Below are 11258 nucleotides of genomic sequence, written 5' to 3' on the forward strand. Positions count from 1 at the left end.
GGATAAATGAACAGAAGAAACATTTAGGCTGACTGTGAAAAAATAATTAACAAATATATGAACAAACAAAAACTTTAAGAAAAAGAGTCTGCTCAACTCTTGATTAGATTTCTAACAAAAAAAAATAGGAAAGTTATCATCTGAAACCTAACTAGGATAGACAGCACCCAGTGAGCATATCATAGCAACTAAACCTGCATTGGCAGAGAGACAGATGACAAGACATATTCATTCTTTTCCAACTATAGCGTTTAAGACCCATGAAGCAAAGAGTGATCAGTATGAGCAGTGGATGTTGAATCTAATTTACATGTAGACTTTTTCTTTCTTAGAAGTTCCAGTGTGAACAGCTAATTGGCAGCCACCTATTAATTGTCTAGTGAAAGCCAAAGGGCCAGCTGGCATGATTTCACATCCCTCTCTCCCAGGGTTCCTAGAGGAATTCTGGGTAAGGTACAAACAGTGTTTTACAGCAGCCATTAGCTTATTCCTGGGGCAAAGTACAAATAGAAGTGGGTATGCATATGCAGCAAGAGCTTGTTTCCATTCCACTGTGACTGAGGAAATGACAACCAGTTGGCAGTGGGCCACGCAAATAAAAACTAGCAGCTGGAAAACTGGATTATTTTTGTCCCACATGGCAAAAGGTATGTTAGATGACAAGAAAATATGTTACTGAGTACTAAGCAATTTATTCCTTGATGTTTATTTAACTCACCAGTTACAAATTAGTTCATAAATAAAAGTAAGGCACCTTGTCATTGTACAGAAGATATTTGGATGATTTGACACCAGATTATCCAGAGTGATCATAGTGGTGATACAAAACTAATTTCAGCTAAGTACTTTCTCAAACATTTTATGAAATCTCAGATTTGTATTAATATCTCTGTGAATATTCCTTCCTCTTTATTATTTGCTGGAAATGTTTTGACTTCTGGTCTTCTTAGGAGCTTTTCAAAAATAATTAATTTAATTTCAATTTCTTCCCATTCAATAGTGTTCTGTCTTACAAATGGAGGATCAAATATCTTAAAGAAAAATGAATTAATTAATTGAGTGCAGAGGAAATAGATAATTAAAATTTAAGACGATGATTAATGTCTAATTGGAAATGCCCTGTCTAGATACACCTCTGATATATAATTTTACAACAGAGTAAAAATATTTTATTTCATACAGAAAATTAAAACCTTACCTTTTCCCTGTCTCCCTCCCTCGTTTCTGAGAAGAAGTCTCATGGCTGTTGATCTCACACTTTATGCAAATTCAGCTGTGAATTGGTCAATTATGATTATCTGATATTACTACATTTTAACATTGATTTGCAATACCATTAATTTAATCTGTCCTGATGACATTAAAAGAATGTTGAATAGACACATCTGCTTTTTAGGTTTTGAGTACTTCATACCAGTATTTATTTGAGATTGTGTTAGTGGCAGCCCTAAAAGGTGAGTGTACTTTCCTGTTATATATTTTATGTAAAGTGGAAGTAAATAATTACATATTGGGGTAGGAAATAAACCATTTGCTTTAGTAATAATGTTACAAACTGAAAGAATGGCATTTTGAGGAGACTTAATTTTGGTTAGTATTGAAGATGACATTGTTAAAGAAGGTATTGTGCACAAAATGAAGAGAAGCAGAGGTTCTTTGGGAAGTAATAAAAAACCCTCAAGGATCTCATTCAGTTCTCTCAAATTACTCATAAGGGAGATATAGTCTATGATGCTTTCTTCGCATTTTGCAACTTATTTTTTTGTATGAAAAATTATCTCAGATATGCAATTATCCATGTTTTATATCCAGTATTTATACATACAGTCCTTGATATTTAGAAATTAATTAGATAACACAAAGTTTCACATTTAGTAAAGCCCAGGTCTTCCACTAATTAGGACATAGCAGTTTACTCTAGCTGATAGTGTTATCTAAATCTATTTACATTTTCCAGTAGCTAAAAATGTCTAGAAATGTGCAAAACAGGATGCATCCTTTAAAAAGCTAACACTTTACAGCTGTGTGATTACAATAACTTCAATTGTTTTGAAGATTTGTAGCATGAGATCTCAGTGGTCTGGTAGACCTGACTCATTAGCACACAGACATTACTATGTTTAAATGAAATACAAAAAGGCACACGTAACATGTTGTCAGAGACTGAAAATAGTTCATGCCTCAAACATTGATATAAAGTTTTGCTCATTATAAAGAAGCTACAACCAAAGAAGCCTCCCTGAAGAGTGGGACTTTGAACTGAAACTAATTGTAAGCTGCAGCCATGACACATTGATTACTTATGTCTTTCATATGTAACTTCTTCAATTTTTTAGTTGCCTTCTAGATCCATCTTCCAGAAGCTATTTTTGAGAATTCTTCTATCAAAATTTACTGTTACTAGCACACTAAATCTTGCCTTTGTCTAGAAATAATTTTGTGATTTGGCATGTAAATGTCTAGAAAAATTTACACTCAGGTAAATGTTTTGGTTTAACTTGTTAAAGCAAAAAAGACATGCTAGCATGCTAATCACATCTTTTTTGCAAAATAAAAAATTAATTTTAAAAAGGTGCAATCTATTAACTATAAATTACTAACTTGAAGATCTACTTATTTAATTGTTATTCTGTGATCATAGGATTTACTCCCCATTATTGCACAGCTATTATGCACTGTCTCCATTGCCACGGCACAGGAATGTCACACAATTCCTTTCTAAAACAGAGCTTAACTGATAACATGCAAGATTCATAAAGAGCTATTAAACAGCTATTGTGTTTTCTAAGACATGATAAATATAATGAAACCAAATTATATGAGCTAAATAATTTTTACAAGATGACTCTACACCCACAGTGCATAATAGAAGATGTATGTCAAGCACAGACTGTACTCCCTTTGATATCTAAATTCATATCTTTAGACATACAAGGTCTAGTGTTACTCTGCTTAATTCCCATGTATTCTAGCAACTAAATTTCTTTTGCTACAACATGTTGGTATTCAGCATTTTAACTGTTAAAAATGATACAACATGGTACACAGAAATTTCTAGTAGAATGCTTATCTCTGCCTTTGCAGGTAAAACGTTTAATGTTAAGATGTAGATAGACTGAGTTCATTCAGGTTCAAAAATTGTACTGAGTATGTCTGCTGAAAGAAATACATTAAAGAGCAGCTAAAATATAGATGTAAAACAACAAGGACAAAAAAATCTCTCCTTTTTATTATTACTTTTCTGTTGTTCTATTATGCCAACATATTTTCATTAGGAAGCACCAATTGAATAATAATCTACATACAAAGCCCTGGGACTCTTTTTATAATGGATGGAAGTGGGGAAACATATAAAGAAGACAGTGTGTCAGACCAAAATATCCTAGAATAGCTTTAGAGATATTTCCAGATATGTTCTTACTCTTTTAACTTCCAAGATATAATTATTATTGCCTTCCTCTGTCTATATTTTTATGAGAGAACAGAAAAATGGCCAGCATATCTTTGAAGTATCTAGGAGGAAAAATTATTGTCAGTGTGTATAATCTATTGATTGACTAATGTTCAAAAGAAGAAAAGCACTGCAAATATTTATTGTAACCTGATTGGTTTTGTTGGGGACTTAGGAGGGGTTTGTTGTTGTTGTTTTGTTTGTTTTGTTGGTTGGGGTTTGGGTTTTGGAGGGTTTTTTCAGATATCTTATATTTTTTACTTATTTCAGGGGAAAAAGTTTCCAGCCACTAATTGATAAAGAGAAAGGGCTTTTTGAGGTTCTTTGACCATTAATGTTTAACTTTGCAGTTAATAAGTTTTGCAGATTATAACTGAGACTGATCCCTTCTCCCTCACAGAAGTATTTTAAAATAAGTGGATAGGCTAAAACGTTTCACTTCAAACCTGTACTTTTTACTTCTCCTATCATTTTCTTTGTCTTAAGAATATTGTACTAGTTTGAAAAAAAAACAGTGGGAGGCACCAAGTCAGAATAACAATTTAATGGGGAAATTAAAGAAAAGGAAAAACTAAAAGAAAACACTGGTTCAAATTGACAGACTCAAGATACAACCTGAGTCCCTGTTAGGCAGGGTGGTGGCAGCAGTCTGGTAGAATGGTGGCTGCAGTCCTCTGAAGTGGTGATCCTGTAGAAAAAAAGGGTCTGCTCCTCAGGTCCAGTGGTGGCTGTATAGCTCCTATCCTCTGGAAATCCAGTGGAAAAGGGTTGTCTCTGGTGTTCAGCATCTCAGATTGTATCCACAATGGGACGCTTGGTTCCTCCCTCTGGGTGGAGCATCTCACAATGGGGTACTGAGTCATGAGGCCAAGTGTTGATTAGGCTCATTAACAGAAGATAGCCCAGAGGGAGTTATCTCTGAGTCAGGTGGCAGGACAGTGATGGGCCATTAACAGAAAGATAGTCTAGGGGGAGGAGGCAAGGAAACACTGCCCCACCTGATTTCAACAACTCATGAGGATGGTGACAGAATACACTGCAACCCAGGACAAATATCATTGTTTCTTTCCAATGAGCAAAGGTTTATTAGCCCCAGAATAAATCTGTGAGCAAAATCATGGAGACAGATTTGTAGTTCTCAATTTCATTTTCAATAACTCAATAAAATTATCTTTGTTTTCTAATGCACTGTGTTCCAATAAGGATGCATCAGGTTTTAATACCAGGAACACACTTTGTTCAAGAGATGCGTTCTTTTAAACTATAATCTAATAATATGTCATTATTTTAGATTATGTAAAGCTATATCAGGAGAAAGATGATTCATCACAAAGTTTTTGTTGACAGTTTCCAACAGAAACCTTCCACTTGTATGGCCTTTTTTACAGCATTGTTTCAGACAGAGTACCCCATTTCATCTCATGCTTCAGGTAGGTTCTCTTTAAACCTATTATGTTGAGCTGAGTAGTCCATCTCTACCCTACTACAACAGATAAGCACATCTAGAGAATGAAAAAACCGGCTACCAGGATAACCAAAATGTGCACACAAAGCTCAGACCTCTCCTGCTTACAGGACTCCCTTGTTTTGCAGTTATGGTGTCTGTCTACAGCTCCACCTTTTACTGGTCCCTCTCAGGTACCAGTACCTATCAAATTAGGTAGGGATTAATGCTTCAATTCTCATGAAGGAATGCACTAATAACCATAGATGGCTCTAAGTGAAATACCCAGGCATTTTATAAACACCCAAAATTACACGTGTTTTGGTTTTCACTGTAAGAAAATAATAGTAGGTTAGTGATTGATTAGAAACTGCCACTATATCTTGAAGACCCTGATCAAAACAAGCAACTAAAATTGAAGATATATTTGATTTCCATAGCTCATGTTGAAAGCCTGACTTTCTCAGCATGATTTGATCCCTTACTATAGCTGATGGTACTGTGGTATTAAGGATCATTAGTTTTACTACATCTAGAGTTACTGTTGTTTATAGTTGCCTGTAATAGCCAACAACTTGACAGAACATTAATAATATCACAGAAATAACCTGTAGCCAAAATCTCAAATCCAAATGGATTGGAGATTTGGCTTTGTTAGATTATTTATCATTGATTTGAATTTTTAGATCTAGTTTTAACTCAATGTCTAGCTATTTCTTGACATCATTAAGTGGGCTGATAAATATTTATCTCAGGAGGAAGAAACTCACTGACAATATCCCTGAAGATTATGTATTTAAAAAGATTTAAAGTGTTAACTGAGGAAACACATGACAACATGCTAGCAGTATGTTTGCCATAACCAATTCCCATTTCTTTTCCACAGTCAGCTACATCTGAACTAAGAAGATGTATTATAAAAAATAGCATCTGATTACAGTATGTTTATAATAATATGTTTTGAAACATCATCATTTCACTTTTTCTCTTTTCCAGCCTTATACCTTGGACATGAGAGCTTTTAATGCCATAGGTCATAAAGCTTGTTTCATAATGCTCAGCAGGTATCGAAAAACATATATCATAAATATTCTGAGCCATCAAGCTAGAAGGGCTGTGCAATGAGATAAGAGATTTTAAAAAAACTGTGCTATTACCATAAAAGCAGATAAATGCTGAGGTTGGGAAAATTTTCTTGAGGATTCTTAGCAGAATAAGTGAGAAACAAGAACAGCACAAGATAAGTACTTAAACAATCTAAGATTAACACCAATTGAAGACTGCTAACCTGTAAATATAATTGCATGCAAAAAAAAAAATTGGAAGTCCTACAATTCTTTACATTTTTAAATTCCTCAATCCTTCTGCGAGCATCTGTTTAATATCACTTATACTAGGCATGCAGAAAGCTATGTGTTAATGCCATCACCTAATTTCATCTGCAAGGTATTTCTATTTCCTTCTTTTCCTTTGATGGTTAGAGGTTAAAACTTCATTTAATTTAATCTTAATCACTTCAAGAATGCATCAGGAACTGAGATGTATTATAAAGACATTTGAGAGATTCTTGGTAGATAAACTAGATAGACTATTTAATTGACATATATTGAAAGAGAGAAAGAAAGAAAACAAAACAAAATAAAATGGTCAGAAGAGAAAATAGGACTGGAAAAAACTAATACTAGAAGAAAAATATTTTTTTGGTATAAACTGCACACGGAAAAGGCACAAGTCTTCTTACTCTGTGCAGGAATACATAGGAATGCAGATAAATGAAAGATATTTATTCATCTTCAATTTGCAAAAGAGGGTTTTTTCCATACTTATGTGTAAGTGAATTATTTACTTACAAGTACCTATTTTTGCAACCCCAGAAAGTACAACCATAAGCATATATATTTGTTTCATATATAGATATATTTTAATACACATCCCCATTTTAAATGTAGCAGGGAGATAAACTGAGAGATCAGAACAGTGCCTCTCTGCATATGCTAAGCAGCCAGATTGTAGTCTATAGCATAGAAAATGTATTTAACAACACCAAATTTAAAAGCAACCCTTGCGCTGCATTTTTTGTTTCAATCCCAACAAATACATTGAGCCTCAGCATTCAAGATGGCCAAGACTTTCATTATAGAGGAAGTGGTTTCACTGCAGAATACTGATTCATGAACAGAAACTTTTCAGAAGCATATGTTGGTCTTCTAACTAACCTGTAGGAAAGATTTCTCAGATTCCAGATGTAAGGTCATGTCAGTGAATAAAAGTGTGTAATAATGGAAAACTTGTGGATTAGGGTGCTTCTTTGGAGTACTTAGTATTCCAGTGGTACACTACTCCTGGTAGATTCCTCCTTTTTAAACTTGCATTCCCTAATTCATGGTGGAAACTTTCCCAAAATTTTCAGTGCTTTCTAAACCTGGAACATAATTTCAATATTAAAAACATTCAAACCAACATGTGCTTGGAGACGTGCTTTTGTCTGGGCAATATTACTAAGGCATGAGCATTCCTTGGTCCATATCCATATGCAGAATAGAATGATTTCTCCACTGATAGAGGAAGTGGACAAGATTAAAATGTCTTACTACTTTTTTAAAAGTGTGTGTGCCTTGGGGGGCAGGGAAGAGGAGTGAAACAGATTGTCTTCTACCTGCTTTCTAGAGCTACTTTCTTTCTCTCATGTAGGAGCTTTAATTGTTTTAATCTTGGGCATATAACCAAAGCTTTGTTTCACTGGAAGATCTTTGCAATAAGACAACACAATTTGGAAAATGTTGTAGTGAAAAACATTACCATCCACTTGTGATTCATGTTGGTTTGTCTGGTCTTTGTAGTAAAAAGATGTGTAGTTTCCTCCTTCTCCACCCAGCCTCAGTAAGGATGGTAACATTGCATTGACCTCAGACTATATTAGAACTGAAATAAAATAAGATCTGAAATAAAATAAGGAAAAACTCAGTGAAAGAAAACAAGCCAAAGCGAAGTGAATGTTCTACTCGGTATTATGTTTGGACATTTCTCATAAAAAAGAAACACTGCCTTAAAGATCATTTAATCCCAACCCCCGCTACCATGGGCAGGGACATTGCCCGCTAGACCAGGCTGCTCAAGGTCTTATCCTACCTGGCCTTGAACACTGCCAGGGATGGGGTATCCACAACCTCCCTAAGCAACCTGTTCCAGTGTCTCACCACTCTCAGAGTAAAGAATTTCTTCCAAATATTAAGCCTAAATATCCCCTCTTTCGGTTTGAACCCATTACTCCTTGTCGTGTCTCTCCAGTTTCCCTCCAGGCCCCCTTCAGATACTGGAAGGTGGCTACGAGGTCTCCACACAATATCTGTAATATTATATTATATATAATATATATAATTATATTAATTGATTCCCTTTAAATTATATACCTTGGGATATAAGGAGGTCAAATTTGGTACAGCAGCTGATATAATTTGCAGTATTTCAACATTTACTATGTGCAGGCTGATTTGCCAGTGAGAAGCAGCATTATTTCACATTGGAAATGTTATAGAATCAAATTAAAGTTAGGCAATAAGGGTTCAGTAAAATCATTCATAAATACCCTCTCTATTACCTATTTTAAGGGAATGGATTTGTCTCAGTCCTTAAATTTTAAATGCGAGTGGGACAGTCATACCTTTAAAAGAGAAAAAAATTTAATTTTTTTTTTTTTTTAAGTGAATCATTTTACTAAGCCTCCAGCCTGATATTTATAACCCAAACTATCTGTTCTACTAGCTAAATAAGGAATGGGTTTTACTTTTATTGAGAAGCCTAAAAAAGGCAGTCTAAGAAAAAAACCCAGTCAGATCCTATAATGAAATCTACATTTTAATGAAACTATGAGCACATTATTTTTCTTATCATTAATAACCTTCCTTTTAATGAATTACAAATCAAGGTCATGCAACAAAAAACCTCTTCACAAATCATTTCCTTCTGCTTGCATTGCAGAAACAAAACTAAAGTAAACATGCAACTTTTTTCTTCATATGCATTTTTCATTATCTCCAGTTTTTAGTTACAGACTAAAATATTCTGGTCTTAATCCTTGCAAAACTAGAAGAAAATGAAAATCAGCAGGAATACCATCATAAATATCCACTTTAAGATTATCCTTTACTCCTTGGCCTCCTGTTTGTACCAGTCTCAAGATTAGAAGTCAAATAGCATCTGATGTGAGATGTCCTCTAATATCCTGCCCAGTATGGGTGCTTTTCAAACAAATCTAACCTCAGCAGACCCTCACTCAGTCCTTTCAGACTGTTTTTTCTGTTTCTTAAGAAACATTTCCATTTCAATTTACATTTCAATACAGTAATATTGAGTCTCTTAGGAATTACAAAGGAGTTACAAGTATAAATTTAGGCAGTTACTCACAGTTGCAAATGTGGAGCAAACAGCACTTGAAGAGCTATTGCAAAAATTAAAACAGTAGAAAAATATCTATGAAATTCAGAATAGCAAGCATGTTCCTGCTTTCAGGTATGTAGTTTCATGGTTGCTTAACTACATATTAACATATATCGTTAATTCTGCCTCTCCTTTGGAAACTGCATATTTTCTTAAGATTCAGTACTTCTAAGGGAAAGATCTGTAATACCCAGTAATGTCACATACTAATACTAAAGTGCAGCTTGAATTAATGAGTCACAGCAGAACATAAAAAAATTATTTCCTAATAAACAACAAATAAAAATCTGTGAAATTGTTTTGTGAAATTTTAAGTACACTTATAAACTGTAGTCAAGGATCAGTACTGTATTGATTTAAGACCATTTTTTTTACTACTTTCCTAGAAAAATATTTCAGATCTAAAATATGGACGTATTGTAAAGTATCTCTGTAGAGCTAGTTAAAACCAGTAATACCCTTATATGTATCAGGTAAAAGATTTCTATTGCTTCTTCCATATGTAACAGCGAAGTTTCTAATTGTTGAGTCCGCTATTTTTTCAAATTCAATTTATTTTCCATTACTATTTTCAACACAAATGCTGAAACATTCCATGCAAGGAATCTATGAAATATTTTGAGAAGTGTATTTTGCAATACTTTGGGTAGTGAGTAGTGTAGATTTTACTATAGTCATAAACAGGAAAAAATTCCAGTGTTAGCAAAATGCATCTGTGACTGATTATTATTACTTAGCACCTTTCAGGTAATTGACAACTGGTAGCCTAGATATCAATGACAAGGAAAGCATTCACCATGTTCTCTCATTAAGCTTAGCAGAACTGGAAAAGCTTTCAAATGTGCATGCAAGTTTAGATGAACTCATTTTTCAACCAGATATTCCCCATACACCTTCCGGGAATCAGAGACAACTTTTAGAAGATTTGAGCTTTTCATGACAAATTTCAAAGATGAAGTATTTATGGCCATGTGAAGTCTCCTGCTGTTGTCACTAACACAATAGCAGAACTATGTATTTAGAAAAACTGAGATTTAAGTTAAATATCTAAATGAGATCACATAGGAAACAGGTGTCTGACAGCTCTGAAAGAAACTTTAGAACGAGTAACCTGAGAGGAAGTTTTCATCATATTTATTTAGACAGAAGTTTATTTTAGTGACTTTGTTACTGGTGCATGACAGCCTTACATTTTGTGGTGTTCATTTAAAGTCTTAGAAAAAGTTTGAATTTCATATATCCTGTGGAAATCACAATGAAAATATTTTACAGAATTAAAATAAAACCCAACAACCCAGCATTGAGGTCAGTCATTGTCCTTTGCCTGATTTCTACATCTCTTGAAACTATTAGACATGTAATTAAAGTATTCAAGTAACACAGGTCAGAGGTCTCTACTTTTAGTACATAATCCTGAAATTTCTACTAAACCTGCTCATGATTCCTTCTTGTATGACACAGTTTTCATTAACCTGAAAACAACAGCTGTCATTTCTTATCATACTTTTTAACTCTTCCATTCAAGAGTTTAAGTTTTTTTCAAAAGAACTTAGTTGGTGTCATTAAGTGATTTTATTACACAATTTATTGTATTTTAGGAAACAATCAAAATAAATTTCAGAGTACTTTTATATAAAATAATAGCCTATGGTTTTCTTCTGATTATGATGGCCCTTTGTAATCCTGGATCATTAGCCATACTGTTACCAGGTGTCTGTATGAAATTTATTATGTGAGAGTAAATACTCAGAATTAGTTATATAAATTCATGTTGTTTTGGTGATATATATCTATAATAAAAACTTACTACATAATTTCATCAAACCTGATAGATACCAGTTTATTTTAGCTGAGAAGCTCAACCTAAAAGAAAATCTTTTTTCTGCTGTTTGCTTGTCTATTTTTAATTGATGTTGTTTAACAATG

The sequence above is a fragment of the Corvus cornix genome, chromosome Z, assembly GCF_000738735.6.
Source record: "Corvus cornix cornix isolate S_Up_H32 chromosome Z, ASM73873v5, whole genome shotgun sequence".
NCBI classification, from domain to species: domain Eukaryota; kingdom Metazoa; phylum Chordata; class Aves; order Passeriformes; family Corvidae; genus Corvus; species Corvus cornix.